Genomic DNA, 23,657 nt, shown 5'->3' with positions numbered 1-23,657 from the left:
AAATAAAACGCCGCCCCCGGCAAGGTTGAGCGGTGCGACGAGGCGCGCTCGGGAGGAGGTGCTGAGACTCAGCCGTTGTTATGCGCAGTTGAAACCACTGCGCCACGGCAGGGGGAGAACTGCTCCGGGAGGTGGGCGCTGGAAGCAACCAGCGGGGGTTATCGCTTCTCGGCCTTTTGGCTAAGATCAAGTGTAGTATCTGTTCTTATCAGTTTAATATCTGATATGTCCCCTATAAGGGGGCAACATATTAAATGGATTTTTAGCACCGGGAGCTGAGACGAGGGGCTTGCTCCGTCCACTCCACGCATCGACCCGGTATTGCAGTGCCTCCGGGGGCGGTGCACCCTTCTCCTGCCTTGTGTAAAACCAAAATACTGACCCAAACGCAGAGGTTCGTCGCTCTGCCGGACGCCGGCCCGAAAAAGGCGCCAGTCGAGGGGGGGCGGCCAGCTGAAGCCTCGAAGAAGGCAGCGAGATTTGCACTTTATGATTGGCAGACGACGAGGGGATATTTGGGACCGGCATGGCTGTTAAATGTGCCCTGCACTTCCCCTCCCTTTCTCCCACTCGTCATCGAGAGCCCGAGTATTTCGGATGCTCGGTAGCCTGTGTCCAAAAGCCAGGCCTTCATTTCTCCGATTGGATAGAGCCTCTCAGAAGGTGGGGAGGGGACACTGCGGCGCCTCCGTAGGCCCGGCACGGTTGGCCAACACGGTGGAGGAACCGCAGCGTAGAAAGGATACAAGAAACTAAAACACCTCAAATGAAGCAAGAAAACCTGCTACAACTGCTAAATCGGTGAATAAAACACACTTACCTTCTCGTCTTTGGTCTGGTCAAGGTGGCAGTCCGGCAGAGGACAGGTAGGCAGTCCTCGGGACCAATGAATTCCTTGTTGCAAAAGTTTTTCAGCTACGGCAAAGTTGAAATTTTATTCACAAGGAATGAGGTGAATCTCCTCCCAGAAAAGCTGGTGACACAAAACGAAGCCCCAAACCGGCAAAGGTTTTAACCAGAAAGAGGAGGCCATTGCAGTCTTGGCCAAAAGGCCGAGAAGCGATCGGCCACATTTCCCCTCCCTTTCTCTCACTCGTCATCGAGAGGCTACAAGAGCCCGAGTCGTTCGGTAGCCTCTGTCCAAAAGCCAGGCCTTCGTCTCTCCGCAGCCCGATTGGATAGAGCCTGCCATGACCTGGGGAGGGGTAGGGGAACGGGCGTGGCCTGGTACTTGGGACTCGAGAGGCAGAGTGAGGCTTACCGTGAGGGTAGTGGCCGGGACGACTAGGCTCGTCGGCGGCTCTGGAGGAGGGGCCCGTACTTACTCGGGTTTCTCTTCATAACGTACAAGTCTTTCGCCTTTTACTAAAGACTTCCGTGGAGAGGGACGCCAATGAGTTAAAACTATTTTTGGCAGGCTCTGCCGTGTGGCCGAGCCTCGTGCGTTTGTGAAAAGGAAATAAAACGCCGCCCCCGGCAAGGTTGAGCGGTGCGACGAGGCGCGCTCGGGAGGAGGTGCTGAGACTCAGCCGTTGTTATGCGCAGTTGAAACCACTGCGCCACGGCAGGGGGAGAACTGCTCCGGGAGGTGGGCGCTGGAAGCAACCAGCGGGGGTTATCGCTTCTCGGCCTTTTGGCTAAGATCAAGTGTAGTATCTGTTCTTATCAGTTTAATATCTGATATGTCCCCTATAAGGGGGCAACATATTAAATGGATTTTTAGCACCGGGAGCTGAGACGAGGGGCTTGCTCCGTCCACTCCACGCATCGACCCGGTATTGCAGTGCCTCCGGGGGCGGTGCACCCTTCTCCTGCCTTGTGTAAAACCAAAATACTGACCCAAACGCAGAGGTTCGTCGCTCTGCCGGACGCCGGCCCGAAAAAGGCGCCAGTCGAGGGGGGGCGGCCAGCTGAAGCCTCGAAGAAGGCAGCGAGATTTGCACTTTATGATTGGCAGACGACGAGGGGATATTTGGGACCGGCATGGCTGTTAAATGTGCCCTGCACTTCCCCTCCCTTTCTCCCACTCGTCATCGAGAGCCCGAGTATTTCGGATGCTCGGTAGCCTGTGTCCAAAAGCCAGGCCTTCATTTCTCCGATTGGATAGAGCCTCTCAGAAGGTGGGGAGGGGACACTGCGGCGCCTCCGTAGGCCCGGCACGGTTGGCCAACACGGTGGAGGAACCGCAGCGTAGAAAGGATACAAGAAACTAAAACACCTCAAATGAAGCAAGAAAACCTGCTACAACTGCTAAATCGGTGAATAAAACACACTTACCTTCTCGTCTTTGGTCTGGTCAAGGTGGCAGTCCGGCAGAGGACAGGTAGGCAGTCCTCGGGACCAATGAATTCCTTGTTGCAAAAGTTTTTCAGCTACGGCAAAGTTGAAATTTTATTCACAAGGAATGAGGTGAATCTCCTCCCAGAAAAGCTGGTGACACAAAACGAAGCCCCAAACCGGCAAAGGTTTTAACCAGAAAGAGGAGGCCATTGCAGTCTTGGCCAAAAGGCCGAGAAGCGATCGGCCACATTTCCCCTCCCTTTCTCTCACTCGTCATCGAGAGGCTACAAGAGCCCGAGTCGTTCGGTAGCCTCTGTCCAAAAGCCAGGCCTTCGTCTCTCCGCAGCCCGATTGGATAGAGCCTGCCATGACCTGGGGAGGGGTAGGGGAACGGGCGTGGCCTGGTACTTGGGACTCGAGAGGCAGAGTGAGGCTTACCGTGAGGGTAGTGGCCGGGACGACTAGGCTCGTCGGCGGCTCTGGAGGAGGGGCCCGTACTTACTCGGGTTTCTCTTCATAACGTACAAGTCTTTCGCCTTTTACTAAAGACTTCCGTGGAGAGGGACGCCAATGAGTTAAAACTATTTTTGGCAGGCTCTGCCGTGTGGCCGAGCCTCGTGCGTTTGTGAAAAGGAAATAAAACGCCGCCCCCGGCAAGGTTGAGCGGTGCGACGAGGCGCGCTCGGGAGGAGGTGCTGAGACTCAGCCGTTGTTATGCGCAGTTGAAACCACTGCGCCACGGCAGGGGGAGAACTGCTCCGGGAGGTGGGCGCTGGAAGCAACCAGCGGGGGTTATCGCTTCTCGGCCTTTTGGCTAAGATCAAGTGTAGTATCTGTTCTTATCAGTTTAATATCTGATATGTCCCCTATAAGGGGGCAACATATTAAATGGATTTTTAGCACCGGGAGCTGAGACGAGGGGCTTGCTCCGTCCACTCCACGCATCGACCCGGTATTGCAGTGCCTCCGGGGGCGGTGCACCCTTCTCCTGCCTTGTGTAAAACCAAAATACTGACCCAAACGCAGAGGTTCGTCGCTCTGCCGGACGCCGGCCCGAAAAAGGCGCCAGTCGAGGGGGGGCGGCCAGCTGAAGCCTCGAAGAAGGCAGCGAGATTTGCACTTTATGATTGGCAGACGACGAGGGGATATTTGGGACCGGCATGGCTGTTAAATGTGCCCTGCACTTCCCCTCCCTTTCTCCCACTCGTCATCGAGAGCCCGAGTATTTCGGATGCTCGGTAGCCTGTGTCCAAAAGCCAGGCCTTCATTTCTCCGATTGGATAGAGCCTCTCAGAAGGTGGGGAGGGGACACTGCGGCGCCTCCGTAGGCCCGGCACGGTTGGCCAACACGGTGGAGGAACCGCAGCGTAGAAAGGATACAAGAAACTAAAACACCTCAAATGAAGCAAGAAAACCTGCTACAACTGCTAAATCGGTGAATAAAACACACTTACCTTCTCGTCTTTGGTCTGGTCAAGGTGGCAGTCCGGCAGAGGACAGGTAGGCAGTCCTCGGGACCAATGAATTCCTTGTTGCAAAAGTTTTTCAGCTACGGCAAAGTTGAAATTTTATTCACAAGGAATGAGGTGAATCTCCTCCCAGAAAAGCTGGTGACACAAAACGAAGCCCCAAACCGGCAAAGGTTTTAACCAGAAAGAGGAGGCCATTGCAGTCTTGGCCAAAAGGCCGAGAAGCGATCGGCCACATTTCCCCTCCCTTTCTCTCACTCGTCATCGAGAGGCTACAAGAGCCCGAGTCGTTCGGTAGCCTCTGTCCAAAAGCCAGGCCTTCGTCTCTCCGCAGCCCGATTGGATAGAGCCTGCCATGACCTGGGGAGGGGTAGGGGAACGGGCGTGGCCTGGTACTTGGGACTCGAGAGGCAGAGTGAGGCTTACCGTGAGGGTAGTGGCCGGGACGACTAGGCTCGTCGGCGGCTCTGGAGGAGGGGCCCGTACTTACTCGGGTTTCTCTTCATAACGTACAAGTCTTTCGCCTTTTACTAAAGACTTCCGTGGAGAGGGACGCCAATGAGTTAAAACTATTTTTGGCAGGCTCTGCCGTGTGGCCGAGCCTCGTGCGTTTGTGAAAAGGAAATAAAACGCCGCCCCGGCAAGGTTGAGCGGTGCGACGAGGCGCGCTCGGGAGGAGGTGCTGAGACTCAGCCGTTGTTATGCGCAGTTGAAACCACTGCGCCACGGCAGGGGGAGAACTGCTCCGGGAGGTGGGCGCTGGAAGCAACCAGCGGGGGTTATCGCTTCTCGGCCTTTTGGCTAAGACTGCGATCGCCTCCTGTGTCTGGATAAAACTTTTGCCTGTTTGTGGCGAAGTGTTACCAGGTTTTTGGGAGGATACTCACATTATTCCTTGTGAATAAAATTTCAACTTTGTTGTAGTTGAAATTATTTCACACAAAGGAATTCATTGTTCAGAGGACTGCTTACCTGTACTCTGCCGGAATAACATCTCGACCAGGCCAAACAAGACAAGGTAAGTGTGTTTTATTCACCTTTCTAACATTTTTAGTAGATTTTATTGCTCTTTTTAGAGCATTCTTTTACCTTATTTTAGTTGACTTGGTTTTAGACTGTTTTAGGTGTTTTAGCTTCTTTTTTACCACTTTTACGTTGTGGTGCCTCCACCATGGCGGCCAACCATGCCGGCATGAGGAGGCACCACAGTGTCAGATTTACATTCAAAGAAAAAGATGGGAAAACCCTTGTTATGTCAAGGCTGGACTTCTCAAGGAAAATGATCCAGAACATTTTGAAATTCTCCCCGCAGGATATAAATTGTATTTTGACTCTGCCATTTGGAAAAGGTTTCGATGTGAGTTTTGTCTCTGCTGCCGTGTTCAGAGATTTCTGGACACGCTTCGAAAATGAAAAACCCCAGTTTACTGCATTTAATGTTGAGAAACTGACTGATAATGCCGCTAAAACGGTAATTGTCAGAATGTTCAATGAGACTGTGAATGCAGATGACATTTGTTTGTGGCTGGGCAGATTTTGCACTGTTAAAGGCCAGGCTACCAAAGTGAGAGATGAGGATGGCATCTGGAATTGCGCTTGGAGGGTCCCCATCCAACAATGGCAAGACCCTCAAGGCTTCCAGGGCCTGAAACATCTGCCATCCATGATAGTTCTGGGAAACAACAGGGGCTACATTCATTACCAGGGCCAGCCCAAACTCTGCCGCAAGTGTGGTGAGAATGGGCACCTGGCAGAAGCGTGCCAGCAGATCATTTGTGGTAAATGTAGAGAAATTGGGCATACTTTCGAGGAATGCACCAATGGCAGAAAGTGCAATCTTTGTGGAGAAACAAACCACCTCTTCAGAGATTGCCCTAAGTCGTTTGCCAACAAATTAAAGGCAGCAAAGGCACAAAATGGCGGACAAGACGAAGCAGTTAGAGAGCTAATTGAAGAGGCTGGGCTGGAGAATTCAAATCTCCCGCCAAATCCTGTGATTGGAGGAGAAGGACCAGTAGAGGCGGGAGAAGGGGAGGGGCCTGCAGCTGCCCCACAAGTGGAGAACAGGGAGGAAGCAGTGGCAGTGCAGGCAGAAGGCGGAGCTAGCTCAGTGACTGGCTCAGAACAAAAATTTGGCCAGTCACAGAGTGATAGCGAGGATGTCCCCCTCCCCAATGCCCAGCCGGCCAAGAGACTAATTTCAGAATTGTCTTCTGAGTCTCCTGGAGCCTCGGAAAAGAGGGGAAGAGCTGAGAGCTACTCAGACAGTTCATCTGTGGAGGAGCCCAGAGTCTTCCCCTCCAATTCGCCTAATGAAGTCTCTTTTTTAACTATAGCTCTGCAATCAACCCCTAAGGACTCAAAGCTCAATGCAACCCTGCGTCAGAGGCCAACTCCTAGAGTCCGAAAGGGAAATGGAGCTCAACCCCGTCATCTCTCACCCATGAGAATGAAGGAAGAGCTCCATTCACAAGAAATCCACTAACTGCTGTGTTTTTAAACATTTGAAATCCCCCTTTTTTTTTTTGATCCGTTATCTGCCCTCCTCTACGTTATCTGTATAGAACCACTGGCACAGACCTTGAGAAGGGACCAACGAATCCATGGGGTAGGAGTCCCAGGGAGCGGGGGACTCGAGACAAAATGTATTTTATATATGGACGACATCAACATTTTATGCACTGACCTTTTATCTGTCAACAGGACGCTGGACTTGACTGACTGGTTCGGACAGGCCTCTGGGTCAAAGCTGAACAGAAGCAAGACCCAAGCCCATTTTTATGGACCGTGGACAGCGACTGAGACGACAGGACTCCCCCTGACTGTGACCCAGACTGACCAAAAAATACTTGGGATCAGGTTTGATAGGGAGGGGGAGGGGAAAACAAATTGGGCAGACATAGTAGGGAAAGTCAGGCAGAGACTAGGGTACTGGACACTTAGAGGACTGACTTTAGAAGGAAAGGTTTTAATCATCAAAGCAGTGATTTTACCTTTGCTTTTACTCATCAGTTCTGTTTTTATCCCGCCTAGGAGAGTGATCTTAGACCTGGAACGAGCCATCTTTTATTTTTTGTGGGGCTCCAAGTGGGAAAGACTGAGACGAAGCGTGATGAAGAAGCCAAAGGAGAAAGGAGGAAAAGGAGTGCCAGACCTGCACTTGTTCCTAGGAAGCAGATACACAGCACTACACATGGCAACCGCCACAGCCCCATCCAGAAACCCCAAGACCGCAGCAATGACACGGTTCTGGATGGGGTCCTACCTCAGAAAACTTAAGATCTTACCCACAAGTCTCAAAGTACCAGTGTCTTTTAACCTGCCACCAGCCTATGCTTTTATCCAGTCATTTTTAAGGCATTTTAACCTTGAGCAGGAGGAGTTGCAGGTTTTAACCACTCACCGCTCTCTCATTTCTGTTGTGCAGGAGCGGGAACCAGTGAGTCCAGTGCGCGGGCTTGCATTCGGCGAGCCCTCAACAGTTTGGCGCAACGTGAACCATCCAGCTCTTCCAAACAGACTCCGGGACCTGTCATGGATGGTGGCTCATGAGATCCTCCCAGTCAGGTCCGTAATGCACTCCCGGGGCATGTCGGCGCACTCAACTTGCCCCCGACCAGGTTGTGGCGCGCCTGAGTCGGTAAGGCATCTGCTCTGGGAGTGCAGCGCTGCCGTAGAACAGTGGGCAACGGCCGGCTCCTTGCAATTCCCGTACTTGCCAGCAAGGGAGGTCCTCACACCACAGCTGGTGCTGTACGGGGTGAGCCAAGGAAATCAGATACCAGCACGTACATTTGCCAAACAGTGGCTCACCCTAGCCGCCATCAAAGACGCCATATGGACCTCCAGAAACTTGCTGGCAAGAAAGCACATGCAGATCCCCCCCGTGGCTGTGATCCGGATGGCCGCAGCAACGGTCCAAACGGCCAGAGCTGCAGGCGGCGGGCCTAGGACACAGCCACAAAGAAGAATCGCCTCTGTGCCCATTCGGACGGAGGAGCCGGAGCCACACAAGGAAAGTTCAAGGCAGCGGCGGCCTGACCCTCCGGGTGAGGTTGGTGGGAAGGAGCTACAGGGTGAGGGTCTCCTCTGAGCGCCTGGACAAGATCCCGAGAGACCAAATCTGTTTGGGGGAGCTGAATGAGTTCCCCTTTGATAGGGACTCACTACACTCCTGCACAACAGTGGACTTGGAGAAGAGCTTTTATTATCCATTTATTTTTTGTGAGTTTTATTTTAACAAATGCACTCCGCTTTGAAGACTTTTTAACAGACACTCACAGACATGGACAAGCTGAAAACCATTTTATACCTTTAATTTATGACGTTATCTGTAATGCATTTTAAACACTTTTTTTAAATGTTGTTTTACAGAGAACATTTATCTATTTATTGACATGTTGTATTTTAAAAGGTAACTTGGAATTGACATATTATGAATCATGTTTGAATTGAGTGTCAATAAAATTTTTCTCAAAAGAAAAAAAAATCTGTTCTTATCAGTTTAATATCTGATATGTCCCCTATAAGGGGGCAACATATTAAATGGATTTTTAGCACCGGGAGCTGAGACGAGGGGCTTGCTCCGTCCACTCCACGCATCGACCCGGTATTGCAGTGCCTCCGGGGGCGGTGCACCCTTCTCCTGCCTTGTGTAAAACCAAAATACTGACCCAAACGCAGAGGTTCGTCGCTCTGCCGGACGCCGGCCCGAAAAAGGCGCCAGTCGAGGGGGGGCGGCCAGCTGAAGCCTCGAAGAAGGCAGCGAGATTTGCACTTTATGATTGGCAGACGACGAGGGGATATTTGGGACCGGCATGGCTGTTAAATGTGCCCTGCACTTCCCCTCCCTTTCTCCCACTCGTCATCGAGAGCCCGAGTATTTCGGATGCTCGGTAGCCTGTGTCCAAAAGCCAGGCCTTCATTTCTCCGATTGGATAGAGCCTCTCAGAAGGTGGGGAGGGGACACTGCGGCGCCTCCGTAGGCCCGGCACGGTTGGCCAACACGGTGGAGGAACCGCAGCGTAGAAAGGATACAAGAAACTAAAACACCTCAAATGAAGCAAGAAAACCTGCTACAACTGCTAAATCGGTGAATAAAACACACTTACCTTCTCGTCTTTGGTCTGGTCAAGGTGGCAGTCCGGCAGAGGACAGGTAGGCAGTCCTCGGGACCAATGAATTCCTTGTTGCAAAAGTTTTTCAGCTACGGCAAAGTTGAAATTTTATTCACAAGGAATGAGGTGAATCTCCTCCCAGAAAAGCTGGTGACACAAAACGAAGCCCCAAACCGGCAAAGGTTTTAACCAGAAAGAGGAGGCCATTGCAGTCTTGGCCAAAAGGCCGAGAAGCGATCGGCCACATTTCCCCTCCCTTTCTCTCACTCGTCATCGAGAGGCTACAAGAGCCCGAGTCGTTCGGTAGCCTCTGTCCAAAAGCCAGGCCTTCGTCTCTCCGCAGCCCGATTGGATAGAGCCTGCCATGACCTGGGGAGGGGTAGGGGAACGGGCGTGGCCTGGTACTTGGGACTCGAGAGGCAGAGTGAGGCTTACCGTGAGGGTAGTGGCCGGGACGACTAGGCTCGTCGGCGGCTCTGGAGGAGGGGCCCGTACTTACTCGGGTTTCTCTTCATAACGTACAAGTCTTTCGCCTTTTACTAAAGACTTCCGTGGAGAGGGACGCCAATGAGTTAAAACTATTTTTGGCAGGCTCTGCCGTGTGGCCGAGCCTCGTGCGTTTGTGAAAAGGAAATAAAACGCCGCCCCCGGCAAGGTTGAGCGGTGCGACGAGGCGCGCTCGGGAGGAGGTGCTGAGACTCAGCCGTTGTTATGCGCAGTTGAAACCACTGCGCCACGGCAGGGGGAGAACTGCTCCGGGAGGTGGGCGCTGGAAGCAACCAGCGGGGGTTATCGCTTCTCGGCCTTTTGGCTAAGACTGCGATCGCCTCCTGTGTCTGGATAAAACTTTTGCCTGTTTGTGGCGAAGTGTTACCAGGTTTTTGGGAGGATACTCACATTATTCCTTGTGAATAAAATTTCAACTTTGTTGTAGTTGAAATTATTTCACACAAAGGAATTCATTGGTTCAGAGGACTGCTTACCTGTACTCTGCCGGAATAACATCTCGACCAGGCCAAACAAGACAAGGTAAGTGTGTTTTATTCACCTTTCTAACATTTTTAGTAGATTTTATTGCTCTTTTTAGAGCATTCTTTTACCTTATTTTAGTTGACTTGGTTTTAGACTGTTTTAGGTGTTTTAGCTTCTTTTTACCACTTTTACGTTGTGGTGCCTCCACCATGGCGGCCAACCATGCCGGCATGAGGAGGCACCACAGTGTCAGATTTACATTCAAAGAAAAAGATGGGAAAACCCTTGTTATGTCAAGGCTGGACTTCTCAAGGAAAATGATCCAGAACATTTTGAAATTCTCCCCGCAGGATATAAATTGTATTTTGACTCTGCCATTTGGAAAAGGTTTCGATGTGAGTTTTGTCTCTGCTGCCGTGTTCAGAGATTTCTGGACACGCTTCGAAAATGAAAAACCCCAGTTTACTGCATTTAATGTTGAGAAACTGACTGATAATGCCGCTAAAACGGTAATTGTCAGAATGTTCAATGAGACTGTGAATGCAGATGACATTTGTTTGTGGCTGGGCAGATTTTGCACTGTTAAAGGCCAGGCTACCAAAGTGAGAGATGAGGATGGCATCTGGAATTGCGCTTGGAGGGTCCCCATCCAACAATGGCAAGACCCTCAAGGCTTCCAGGGCCTGAAACATCTGCCATCCATGATAGTTCTGGGAAACAACAGGGGCTACATTCATTACCAGGGCCAGCCCAAACTCTGCCGCAAGTGTGGTGAGAATGGGCACCTGGCAGAAGCGTGCCAGCAGATCATTTGTGGTAAATGTAGAGAAATTGGGCATACTTTCGAGGAATGCACCAATGGCAGAAAGTGCAATCTTTGTGGAGAAACAAACCACCTCTTCAGAGATTGCCCTAAGTCGTTTGCCAACAAATTAAAGGCAGCAAAGGCACAAAATGGCGGACAAGACGAAGCAGTTAGAGAGCTAATTGAAGAGGCTGGGCTGGAGAATTCAAATCTCCCGCCAAATCCTGTGATTGGAGGAGAAGGACCAGTAGAGGCGGGAGAAGGGGAGGGGCCTGCAGCTGCCCCACAAGTGGAGAACAGGGAAGAAGCAGTGGCAGTGCAGGCAGAAGGCGGAGCTAGCTCAGTGACTGGCTCAGAACAAAAATTTGGCCAGTCACAGAGTGATAGCGAGGATGTCCCCCTCCCCAATGCCCAGCCGGCCAAGAGACTAATTTCAGAATTGTCTTCTGAGTCTCCTGGAGCCTCGGAAAAGAGGGGAAGAGCTGAGAGCTACTCAGACAGTTCATCTGTGGAGGAGCCCAGAGTCTTCCCCTCCAATTCGCCTAATGAAGTCTCTTTTTTAACTATAGCTCTGCAATCAACCCCTAAGGACTCAAAGCTCAATGCCACCCTGCGTCAGAGGCCAACTCCTAGAGTCCGAAAGGGAAATGGAGCTCAACCCCGTCATCTCTCACCCATGAGAATGAAGGAAGAGCTCCATTCACAAGAAATCCACTAACTGCTATGTTTTTAAACATTTGAAATCCCCCTTTTTTTAGTCTTTTAAGATGTCATACCTGCAAATTTTAACCATACTCATGACACTCACCTTCTCAACTATCAATGTGAGGAGTGTGAAGTCGAGAGTTAGAGCCCAGATTGTTTTATCCTTTCTTAACTCTTTTAAGTCTGACGTGTTTTTTTTTTTTTTATTTAACAGTCAGACATATACAAACCAACATAGTGCAGTAGTGAGCAATCTTGTAAATCCATAATTCCAGAAGTGACATAAAAGTGATTTAAGTGTTTGATCTAAGTGTACATGTGAACAGGTGTGAGTATATATGTGTATGTGATGTGTATGTGTGTGTATGCGTAAACAAGGTTACCATTTATTATTTATTACCATTTTCATTACCATCTCCGCCCCACTACCACCCTATTGCCAGTATTGTGTTTGTTGATTTTTATTTCCATCCTTCCTCCTATGTACCAATTGCCATTGTCAATCCTGCATAAAATAAAAGATGATAAAATAAGATAATGTAAGATACCTTTCCCCCACATCTCTTCAGTCCCTATCTTTTCATTTTTTTTTTTTTTTTTTTTTTGTGTTATGTGTAATGTCTAAGGTGCATTAAAAGAGAGAGTACAGTGCGATAGTGTCTCAAATTGGGACAGAGATGCTGTCCCATTGAAACCACTTCTCGCCTGTCTTGCCTGCCTTGGTGTTTGTGTGGTTTTCCATATATACATTTTTTTTTTTTTTTTTTTTTTTTTTTCTCCCTATTCTATGTTGTGGTGCATTAAAAACCCGTGAAGAGATAAGGGGGGAATTATTGCAGTAGTGATGATAATGACACTTAATTCCAATACAGCATTGACAACGGCAATATTGATGATTATAATAATAATGGTAATAATGATATTAATAATAAATGACAATGATGATGGCAGTGGTGACCGCAATGGTGAAAGCAAAAGACAGCAACATCAGCAATTACAACAATGAAAAAATAACAGTGAAAATAGCAACGATAACAATAACAGTAAAGATAGTAATAACAATGATGACATGAACAAGTTCAAACAACTAAATGCATTAATTTTCGTGGGTTGATTAAGAAGGTGGGAGGAGTTGGAGTTGAAAACCGAGAAAGGGTTCACAGCTGTAAGAGGTCAGAAAGTGTTGGGCGGCAGGAGTCAGTTTTAGATGCGTAATTATGAAGGGGAGATGCATATTCCATTGCAATGAAGTCTGTTATAAGATTTTTCCAAATGTTAATGTGTAATTTATTTCTAGTTTTCCAGTTCATGAGGATAGTTTCTTGGCGATGGTTAGAGCTATGAGGAGTATTTTAGAGTTTATAGTTTTATCAGTGATTATTGTGAGGTCTCCCAGCAAGCAAAGAGAAGGCGACATTGGGATGTGGCAGCCAACTATAGTGGATAGTGACTGTGTGACCTCTTCCCAAAAGTGTTTGATTGGAGTGCAGTGCCAGGTTGCATGGATGTATGTATCTGTAGAATTTTGATTGCAATGTGTGCAAACTTCTGATGTGAAACCCATTTTAGCTAATCTATTGCCCGTGTAATGTGTTCTATGAAGTATTTTGTATTGTATTAACTGAAGATTTGCATTTTTGGACATGAGATGGATGTTTTTACAGATTTGGGTCCAGAAGCTGGCATCAGGAGCTATTGAAAGATCGTTTTCCCATTTTATTGTTGGTAAGTATATGGTCTGAAGTTGGTTTGAAATCATTTTGTATATTTTAGAGAGAAGTTTCTTTGGGGAGGAAATGTTGACCAAGTCTGATATTGCCGCTGGAAGTTCTAAAGTTGTGTCTCTGATGTTTATTTTTGTCAGAACAGAAGATTTGATTTGTAGGTATTTTAAGAATTCGTTGCTCCCGATGCCATACTCCTGGGCTAGTTGCGGAAATGGTCTAAATGTGTTAGATTTGAAAATGTGCTTAATGTGGGTAATACCCCTTTCTGCCCATGTGTGAAAATTCAATGTTTTTTTATTGCTTATAAAGTCACGGTTGTTCCACAGTGGTGTGAAGTTAGATGGAACTAATTTAGAATTTGTGATATGGTGAAATTTCCACCAGGCTGTCAGAGTGGAAGCTATAGTTACTGCATTAAAACATGTGTGTGTTTGATTGATTTGGTGAGGAACGGTATGTCAGCTATATTTAATTCTTTGCATAGTGATTGTTCTATATCTAGCCATATAATATCGGATTGGGTGGGGTGAATCCATTTGTATATGTATTGCAGTTGGTTAGCCATTGAGTAATATTGGAAATTTGGTGCTTCTAGTCCTCCTTGAACCTTACTTTTTGTAGTGTAGTGAGTTTTATCCTTGGCGTTTTATTTTTCCAGTAGAAGTGAGTGATAATGGAGTCTAGTGATTTAAACCAGGTCAGTGTAGGGTGGGTTGGAATCATTGAGAATAGATAATTAATTTTCGGTAAAATCGTCATTTTTATTGCTGCTATCCTGCCGATTATGGAGATTGGAAGGTTGAGCCATCGAAGCAAATCGTCTTTTATTTTTTTAGCAGTGGTGTGAAGTTGAGTGTTACCAGCTCTGACAGTCTGGAGGAGATCTTAATGCCTAAGTAAGTGATGTGATCATGACATATAGGTATAGGTGTTTGGTGGGGTGCCACATCCCATTTGGTTTTATGTAGAGGGAGGATGAAAGATTTGTTCCAGTTTATTGCATAATCTGATATTTTTGAGAAGGACTGGATTGTTTTAATTACTTCTTGAGTGGATGTTAGGGGTTCTTGTATATATAGTAGGATATCATCTGCATAAAGTGAGATTTTATGTGTTTGTTGTGGTGTTTCAATACCTTTGATTGCTGGGTTTTGGCGGATAGCTGCTGCTAAAGGTTCAATAAAAATCGTGAATAGGGATGGAGAGAGTGGACATCCCTGCCTCGTCCCCTGTGCAGTGTGAAGCTTTGTGATGTTAGTCCATTGGTTGTGACTGTGGCCGATGGTGATGTGTATAAAATCTTGATCCAATTAATAAATGACTCTCCAAAGCCGAATTTTTGTAACACGGTGAATAGAAATTTCCAGTTGACCCTATCAAAAGCTTTTTCGGCGTCTAATGTGGCAATGAGAGTATCTTTTTTTGTACTGATGAGTAATGCATTAGATTGAATAATCTGCGGGTGTTATTGGATGCATATCTACCTTTTATAAAGCCGGTCTGATCAGGATGGATATAAACGGTATAATTTGTTCAATTCTATGGGCTAGTGTTTTGCTAATCATTTTTATGTCGACATTTATAAGTGAGATAGGGCGATAGTTAGATGCGAAGGTGTGGTCTTTGTTAGGTTTAGGAATGAGTGATATAAGTGCTGTATTCATGTGGGATGGGAACTTTGCGTTATGTTTTATTTCTGTTATTGTTCTGCTGAATAGTGGGTATACGGTTGACCAAAAATGTTCGTAGAACTCAGCAGGGAAGCCATCTGGACCTGGTGCTTTATTTTTTTGCATGCTTTTCAATGCGGAGTGAAGTTCTTTTTCTGTGATTGGTAATTCTAGTGTGTTTACTTGTTCCATGTTGAGTTTGGGTAGAATAGTGTTATCGAGGAATTGGGTTATGTCTTCTTGGTTTGGGTCCAGATCCGATGAGTATAATTTTATATAGTAATCTTGAAATATCTTGTTTATCTCAACTGGTGAATTGGTTAGCTTCCCTGCCGAGTTTCTGATGGAGGTTATAGCTGTTCTTTCTTTATTTCTTTTAATTTGACTGGCTAATTAGACAGGGAGTAGTTAGGCTGTACAGGGAGCAATACCGAGAGTGGCAGACCCTTCAAGACTTTTACGATACACGTGCACAGTGGTGGGAAATGGTGAAGGGAAAGACAAAGACGTTTTACAGACAGGCAGGGAAAAGAAAGAAAAAGAGGGACAACAGACGCATGTTGGGACTGCAGAAACGGCTTCAGAGGTATTTTAAATTAATCCAACATGGAATGGATTTTAATGAAGAGATAAAACAAATTAAAACAGAGATGTCGGTTTTAGCAGAAATTAATAGCAAAGGTGTGATTTTAAGAAGCAAGGAAAGGGAAATGGAGGAAGGAGAGAAGTGCACAAGATATTTTTTTAAGAAAATCGTAAATAAAGGGGGGCCATGTTGAGACTTAAAAAAGAAAACGGGTGCACAGCTGACACAACAGAGGAAATCAAAGAAACTGTTGAACATTTTTACCGTGAACTGTACGCATACAAAACTGTTAACGGGGACACCATGAACGAAGTTTTAAAATCCATTGACCAAGCAACAAACGACAACGTGCTTTTAACCCAAGATTTTAAGATACCGGAATTAAACAAATGCATCAAATCTTTTAAGACAGGGAAGTCGCCGGGAGAAGACGGGCTTCCCTTGGAATTTTATCTGACATTTTGGGACATTTTAGCACCAGACTTGCTTGCTGTTTTTATGGATTTTGAACAAATGGACCGACTTCCTGACAGCTTTAGAGCAGGGATAGTGACTCTCCTTCACAAAGACAAAGACAAGACGGACTTGAAAAATTGGAGACCTATCACACTCTTAAATTTTGACTGTAAACTTTTTAGTAAACTTTTAGCCTCACGCATGTCCTTGTTTTTAGAAGATCTGATTCACCCAGATCAAGCCTGTGCCGTCCCGGGGAGGAAGATCACCGACAGCCTCGTACTGATCCGAGATACCATCTGTTACGCGAGAGACAGAAACATTCGGCTAGTAGTCCTGAATTTAGATTTTGAGAAAGCCTTTGATCGGGTCTCGCACCAGTACCTTTTCCAGGTACTGCAAAAAATGGGTTCCCGAGAAGGTTTATAGCCTGGGTGGGACTGCTGTACCGGGAGATCAACAGCAAATTCATTGTTAACGGGCATCTGACAAGAGCAGTGGATATAAACTGCGGTGTCCGTCAGGGTTGTCCGTTATCTGCCCTCCTCTACGTTATCTGTATAGAACCACTGGCACAGACCTTGAGAAGGGATCAACGAATCCATGGGGTAGGAGTCCCAGGGAGCGGGGGACTCGAGACAAAATGTATTTTATATATGGACGACATCAACATTTTATGCACTGACCTTTTATCTGTCAACAGGACGCTGGACTTGACTGACTGGTTCGGACAGGCCTCTGGGTCAAAGCTGAACAGAAGCAAGACCCAAGCCCATTTTTATGGACCGTGGACACGACTGAGACGACAGGACTCCCCCTGACTGTGACCCAGACTGACCAAAAAATACTTGGGATCAGGTTTGATAGGGAGGGGGAGGGGAAAACAATTGGGCAGACATAGTAGGGAAAGTCAGGCAGAGACTAGGGTACTGGACACTTAGAGGACTGACTTTAGAAGGAAAGGTTTTAATCATCAAAGCAGTGATTTTACCTTTGCTTTTACTCATCAGTTCTGTTTTTATCCCGCCTAGGAGAGTGATCTTAGACCTGGAACGAGCCATCTTTTATTTTTTGTGGGGCTCCAAGTGGGAAAGACTGAGACGAAGCGTGATGAAGAAGCCAAAGGAGAAAGGAGGAAAAGGAGTGCCAGACCTGCACTTGTTCCTAGGAAGCAGATACACAGCACTACACATGGCAACCGCCACAGCCCCATCCAGAAACCCCAAGACCGCAGCAATGACACGGTTCTGGATGGGGTCCTACCTCAGAAAACTTAAGATCTTACCCACAAGTCTCAAAGTACCAGTGTCTTTTAACCTGCCACCAGCCTATGCTTTTATCCAGTCATTTTTAAGGCATTTTAACCTTGAGCAGGAGGAGTTGCAGGTTTTAACCACTCACCGCTCTCTCATTTCTGTTGTGCAGGAGCGGGAACCAGTGAGTCCAGTGCGCGGGCTTGCATTCGGCGAGCCCTCAACAGTTTGGCGCAACGTGAACCATCCAGCTCTTCCAAACAGACTCCGGGACCTGTCATGGATGGTGGCTCATGAGATCCTCCCAGTCAGGTCCGTAATGCACTCCCGGGGCATGTCGGCGCACTCAACTTGCCCCCGACCAGGTTGTGGCGCGCCTGAGTCGGTAAGGCATCTGCTCTGGGAGTGCAGCGCTGCCGTAGAACAGTGGGCAACGGCCGGCTCCTTGCAATTCCCGTACTTGCCAGCAAGGGAGGTCCTCACACCACAGCTGGTGCTGTACGGGGTGAGCCAAGGAAATCAGATACCAGCACGTACATTTGCCAAACAGTGGCTCACCCTAGCCGCCATCAAAGACGCCATATGGACCTCCAGAAACTTGCTGGCAAGAAAGCACATGCAGATCCCCCCCGTGGCTGTGATCCGGATGGCCGCAGCAACGGTCCAAACGGCCAGAGCTGCAGGCGGCGGGCCTAGGACACAGCCACAAAGAAGAATCGCCTCTGTGCCCATTCGGACGGAGGAGCCGGAGCCACACAAGGAAAGTTCAAGGCAGCGGCGGCCTGACCCTCCGGGTGAGGTTGGTGGGAAGGAGCTACAGGGTGAGGGTCTCCTCTGAGCGCCTGACAAGATCCCGAGAGACCAAATCTGTTTGGGGGAGCTGAATGAGTTCCCCTTTGATAGGGACTCACTACACTCCTGCACAACAGTGGACTTGGAGAAGAGCTTTTATTATCCATTTATTTTTTGTGAGTTTTATTTTAACAAATGCACTCCGCTTTGAAGACATTTTAACAGACACTCATGGACAAGCTGAAAACCATTTTATACCTTTAATTTATGACGTTATCTGTAATGCATTTTAAACACTTTTTTTAAATGTTGTTTTACAGAGAACATTTATCTATTTATTGACGTGTTGTATTTTAAAAGGGTAACTTGGAATTGACATATTATGAATCATGTTTGAATTGAGTGTCAATAAAATTTTTCTCAAAGAAAAAAAAAAATCTATCAGTTTAATATCTGATATGTCCCCTATAAGGGGGCAACATATTAAATGGATTTTTAGCACCGGGAGCTGAGACGAGGGGCTTGCTCCGTCCACTCCACGCATCGACCCGGTATTGCAGTGCCTCCGGGGGCGGTGCACCCTTCTCCTGCCTTGTGTAAAACCAAAATACTGACCCAAACGCAGAGGTTCGTCGCTCTGCCGGACGCCGGCCCGAAAAAGGCGCCAGTCGAGGGGGGGCGGCCAGCTGAAGCCTCGAAGAAGGCAGCGAGATTTGCACTTTATGATTGGCAGACGACGAGGGGATATTTGGGACCGGCATGGCTGTTAAATGTGCCCTGCACTTCCCTCCCTTTCTCCCACTCGTCATCGAGAGCCCGAGTATTTCGGATGCTCGGTAGCCTGTGTCCAAAAGCCAGGCCTTCATTTCTCCGATTGGATAGAGCCTCTCAGAAGGTGGGGAGGGGACACTGCGGCGCCTCCGTAGGCCCGGCACGGTTGGCCAACACGGTGGAGGAACCGCAGCGTAGAAAGGATACAAGAAACTAAAACACCTCAAATGAAGCAAGAAAACCTGCTACAACTGCTAAATCGGTGAATAAAACACACTTACCTTCTCGTCTTTGGTCTGGTCAAGGTGGCAGTCCGGCAGAGGACAGGTAGGCAGTCCTCGGGACCAATGAATTCCTTGTTGCAAAAGTTTTTCAGCTACGGCAAAGTTGAAATTTTATTCACAAGGAATGAGGTGAATCTCCTCCCAGAAAAGCTGGTGACACAAAACGAAGCCCCAAACCGGCAAAGGTTTTAACCAGAAAGAGGAGGCCATTGCAGTCTTGGCCAAAAGGCCGAGAAGCGATCGGCCACATTTCCCCTCCCTTTCTCTCACTCGTCATCGAGAGGCTACAAGAGCCCGAGTCGTTCGGTAGCCTCTGTCCAAAAGCCAGGCCTTCGTCTCTCCGCAGCCCGATTGGATAGAGCCTGCCATGACCTGGGGAGGGGTAGGGGAACGGGCGTGGCCTGGTACTTGGGACTCGAGAGGCAGAGTGAGGCTTACCGTGAGGGTAGTGGCCGGGACGACTAGGCTCGTCGGCGGCTCTGGAGGAGGGGCCCGTACTTACTCGGGTTTCTCTTCATAACGTACAAGTCTTTCGCCTTTTACTAAAGACTTCCGTGGAGAGGGACGCCAATGAGTTAAAACTATTTTTGGCAGGCTCTGCCGTGTGGCCGAGCCTCGTGCGTTTGTGAAAAGGAAATAAAACGCCGCCCCCGGCAAGGTTGAGCGGTGCGACGAGGCGCGCTGGAAGCAACCAGCGGGGGTTATCGCTTCTCGGCCTTTTGGCTAAGACTGCGATCGCCTCCTGTGTCTGGATAAAACTTTTGCCTGTTTGTGGCGAAGTGTTACCAGGTTTTTGGGAGGATACTCAATTATTCCTTGTGAATAAAATTTCAACTTTGTTGTAGTTGAAATTGTTTCACACAAAGGAATTCATTGGTTCAGAGGACTGCTTACCTGTTCTCTGCCGGAATAACATCTCGACCAGGCCAAACAAGACAAGGTAAGTGTGTTTTATTCACCTTTCTAACATTTTTAGTAGATTTTATTGCTCTTTTTAGAGCATTCTTTACCTTATTTTAGTTGACTTGGTTTTAGACTGTTTTAGGTGTTTTAGCTTCTTTTTTACCACTTTTACGTTGTGGTGCCTCCACCATGGCGGCCAACCATGCCGGCATGAGGAGGCACCACAGTGTCAGATTTACATTCAAAGAAAAAGATGGGAAAACCCTTGTTATGTCAAGGCTGGACTTCTCAAGGAAAATGATCCAGAACATTTTGAAATTCTCCCCGCAGGATATAAATTGTATTTTGACTCTGCCATTTGGAAAAGGTTTCGATGTGAGTTTTGTCTCTGCTGCCGTGTTCAGAGATTTCTGGACACGCTTCGAAAATGAAAAACCCCAGTTTACTGCATTTAATGTTGAGAAACTGACTGATAATGCCGCTAAAACGGTAATTGTCAGAATGTTCAATGAGACTGTGAATGCAGATGACATTTGTTTGTGGCTGGGCAGATTTTGCACTGTTAAAGGCCAGGCTACCAAAGTGAGAGATGAGGATGGCATCTGGAATTGCGCTTGGAGGGTCCCCATCCAACAATGGCAAGACCCTCAAGGCTTCCAGGGCCTGAAACATCTGCCATCCATGATAGTTCTGGGAAACAACAGGGGCTACATTCATTACCAGGGCCAGCCCAAACTCTGCCGCAAGTGTGGTGAGAATGGGCACCTGGCAGAAGCGTGCCAGCAGATCATTTGTGGTAAATGTAGAGAAATTGGGCATACTTTCGAGGAATGCACCAATGGCAGAAAGTGCAATCTTTGTGGAGAAACAAACCACCTCTTCAGAGATTGCCCTAAGTCATTTGCCAACAAATTAAAGGCAGCAAAGGCACAAAATGGCGGACAAGACGAAGCAGTTAGAGAGCTAATTGAAGAGGCTGGGCTGGAGAATTCAAATCTCCCGCCAAATCCTGTGATTGGAGGAGAAGGACCAGTAGAGGCGGAGAAGGGGAGGGGCCTGCAGCTGCCCCACAAGTGGAGAACAGGGAAGAAGCAGTGGCAGTGCAGGCAGAAGGCGGAGCTAGCTCAGTGACTGGCGCAGAATAAAAATTTGGCCAGTCACAGAGTGATAGCGAGGATGTCCCCCTCCCCAATGCCCAGCCGGCCAAGAGACTAATTTCAGAATTGTCTTCTGAGTCTCCTGGAGCCTCGGAAAAGAGGGGAAGAGCTGAGAGCTACTCAGACAGTTCATCTGTGGAGGAGCCCAGAGTCTTCCCCTCCAATTCGCCTAATGAAGTCTCTTTTTTAACTATAGCTCTGCAATCAACCCCTAAGGACTCAAAGCTCAATGCAACCCTGCGTCAGAGGCCAACTCCTAGAGTCCGAAAGGGAAATGGAGCTCAACCCCGTCATCTCTCACCCATGAGAATGAAGGAAGAGCTCCATTCACAAGAAATCCACTAACTGCTGTTTTTTTAAACATTTGAAATCCCCCTTTTTTTTTAGTCTTTTAAGATGTCATACCTGCAAATTTTAACCATACTCATGACACTCACCTTCTCAACTATCAATGTGAGGAGTGTGAAGTCGAGAGTTAGAGCCCAGATTGTTTTATCCTTTCTTAACTCTTTTAAGTCTGACGTGTTTTAATACAGGAATGCGGCCTACCATTTTTAAAACACTACAGAGAATGGGAGGAGTTATGGCCACAAACGTCGATATGGAGCGGCTCAAATGAAAACAAAAATGATGGAGTGGCCATTTTAATAAAAACCCTCTAGTCTTGGTGAAGGGCAGCACTGTGGTGAGAGATGGTCGGGCACTTTTAACACACTTGACTTTTATGGGGAAGGATTTTAACGTCTTAAATATTTATGGCTTTAATGACAAGAACGACAGGTATGACCTTTTAGAAGACTGCAGCCCCACATGCTAGGCAGGGCACCTTTAGTTGTAGGGGGGGATTTTAATTGTATTTTAAGCAGGAACGACAGGAGAAGAATAGGGGACGATTTTAAAGTGGACAAGACTTCAGTTTTACTTCAAAGCATATGCAGTGATTTTAGACTTGTGGACTGTTTTAAAACCATGCATCCCAGAGAGGAGGGCTTCACCTGGTTCAGTAGTGATGGCACCCGAGCCTCTCGCATAGACTACATTTTATCACGTGATTGCCCACCAACCGATGCTAGATTGGAACCTGTTTTCTTTTCTGATCACGCAATTCTTTCCTGCACCCTTTCACTCTCTTCCGGTGTGACGGCAGGAAGTGGTCTGTGGAAGCTCAATTGCTCCCTGTTAGAAGACAGGGAGCTAGTTAGGCTGTACAGGGAGCAATACCGAGAGTGGCAGACCCTTCAAGACTTTTACGATACACGTGCACAGTGGTGGGAAATGGTGAAGGGAAAGACAAAGACGTTTTACAGACAGGCAGGGAAAAGAAAGAAAAAGAGGGACAACAGACGCATGTTGGGACTGCAGAAACGGCTTCAGAGGTATTTTAAACTAATCCAACATGGAATGGATTTTAATGAAGAGATAAAACAAATTAAAACAGAGATGTCGGTTTTAGCAGAAATTAATAGCAAAGGTGTGATTTTAAGAAGCAAGGAAAGGGAAATGGAGGAAGGAGAGAAGTGCACAAGATATTTTTTAAGAAAATCGTAAATAAAGGGGGGGCCATGTTGAGACTTAAAAAAGAAAACGGGTGCACAGCTGACACAACAGAGGAAATCAAAGAAACTGTCGAACATTTTTACCGTGAACTGTACGCATACAAACTGTTAACGGGGACACCATGAACGAAGTTTTAAAATCCATTGACCAAGCAACAAACGACAACGTGCTTTTAACCCAAGATTTTAACGATACCGGAATTAAACAAATGCATCAAATCTTTTAAGACAGGGAAGTCGCCGGGAGAAGACGGGCTTCCCTTGGAATTTTATCTGACATTTTGGGACATTTTAGCACCAGACTTGCTTGCTGTTTTTATGGATTTTGAACAAATGGACCGACTTCCTGACAGCTTTAGAGCAGGGATAGTGACTCTCCTTCACAAAGACAAAGACAAGACGGACTTGAAAAATTGGAGACCTATCACACTCTTAAATTTTGACTGTAAACTTTTTAGTAAACTTTAGCCTCACGCATGTCCTTGTTTTAGAAGATCTGATTCACCCGGATCAAGCCTGTGCCGTCCCGGGGAGGAAGATCACCGACAGCCTCGTACTGATCCGAGATACATCTGTTACGCGAGAGACAGAAACATTCGGCTAGTAGTCCTGAATTTAGATTTTGAGAAAGCCTTTGATCGGGTCTCGCACCAGTACCTTTTCCAGGTACTGCAAAAAATGGGGTTCCCGAGAAGGTTTATAGCCTGGGTGGGACTGCTGTACCGGGAGATCAACAGCAAATTCATTGTTAACGGGCATCTGACAAGAGCAGTGGATATAAACTGCGGTGTCCGTCAGGGTTGTCCGTTATCTGCCCTCCTCTACGTTATCTGTATAGAACCACTGGCACAGACCTTGAGAAGGGACCAACGAATCCATGGGGTAGGAGTCCCAGGGAGCGGGGGACTCGAGACAAATGTATTTATATATGGACGACATCAACATTTTATGCACTGACCTTTTATCTGTCAACAGGACGCTGGACTTGACTGACTGGTTCGGACAGGCCTCTGGGTCAAAGCTGAACAGAAGCAAGACCCAAGCCCATTTTTATGGACCGTGGACAGCGACTGAGACGACAGGACTCCCCCTGACTGTGACCCAGACTGACCAAAAAATACTGGGATCAGGTTTGATAGGGAGGGGGAGGGGAA

At 47.6% G+C, this 23,657-nt stretch overlaps 8 non-coding genes and 2 pseudogenes across 8 annotated transcripts; all 10 read left to right on the top strand.

Moving 5' to 3' along the window:
- The first annotated feature begins 160 nt into the window (after positions 1–160).
- On the top strand, positions 161–352 carry LOC119883909. The gene has a single exon (XR_005440861.1). It is a non-coding gene; the product is annotated as a U2 spliceosomal RNA (small nuclear RNA).
- Positions 353–1,321: 969 nt separating this feature from the next.
- On the top strand, positions 1,322–1,434 carry LOC119883814. Its single transcript, XR_005440771.1, has one exon. It is a non-coding gene; the product is annotated as a U5 spliceosomal RNA (small nuclear RNA).
- A 183-nt stretch (positions 1,435–1,617) lies between these two features.
- LOC119883892 lies at positions 1,618–1,809 on the top strand. Its single transcript, XR_005440845.1, has one exon. It is a non-coding gene; the product is annotated as a U2 spliceosomal RNA (small nuclear RNA).
- Positions 1,810–2,778: 969 nt separating this feature from the next.
- On the top strand, positions 2,779–2,891 carry LOC119883813. Its single transcript, XR_005440770.1, has one exon. It is a non-coding gene; the product is annotated as a U5 spliceosomal RNA (small nuclear RNA).
- Positions 2,892–3,074: 183 nt separating this feature from the next.
- LOC119883777 lies at positions 3,075–3,266 on the top strand. The gene has a single exon (XR_005440759.1). It is a non-coding gene; the product is annotated as a U2 spliceosomal RNA (small nuclear RNA).
- A 969-nt stretch (positions 3,267–4,235) lies between these two features.
- Positions 4,236–4,348, top strand: LOC119883812. The gene has a single exon (XR_005440769.1). It is a non-coding gene; the product is annotated as a U5 spliceosomal RNA (small nuclear RNA).
- Positions 4,349–8,214: 3,866 nt separating this feature from the next.
- Positions 8,215–8,392, top strand: LOC119883788 (annotated as a pseudogene).
- Positions 8,393–9,361: 969 nt separating this feature from the next.
- LOC119883811 lies at positions 9,362–9,474 on the top strand. The gene has a single exon (XR_005440768.1). It is a non-coding gene; the product is annotated as a U5 spliceosomal RNA (small nuclear RNA).
- Positions 9,475–18,242: 8,768 nt separating this feature from the next.
- LOC119883806 lies at positions 18,243–18,417 on the top strand (annotated as a pseudogene).
- A 968-nt stretch (positions 18,418–19,385) lies between these two features.
- Positions 19,386–19,498, top strand: LOC119883810. The gene has a single exon (XR_005440767.1). It is a non-coding gene; the product is annotated as a U5 spliceosomal RNA (small nuclear RNA).
- Positions 19,499–23,657: the final 4,159 nt, after the last annotated feature.

Source organism: Micropterus salmoides, unplaced genomic scaffold (genome assembly GCF_014851395.1).
Source record: "Micropterus salmoides isolate LMB-PRFRI ecotype aquatic unplaced genomic scaffold, ASM1485139v1 Ms_hic_scaffold_3029, whole genome shotgun sequence".
NCBI lineage: Eukaryota > Metazoa > Chordata > Actinopteri > Centrarchiformes > Centrarchidae > Micropterus > Micropterus salmoides.
This window is presented reverse-complemented; position numbering and strand designations above follow the sequence as displayed.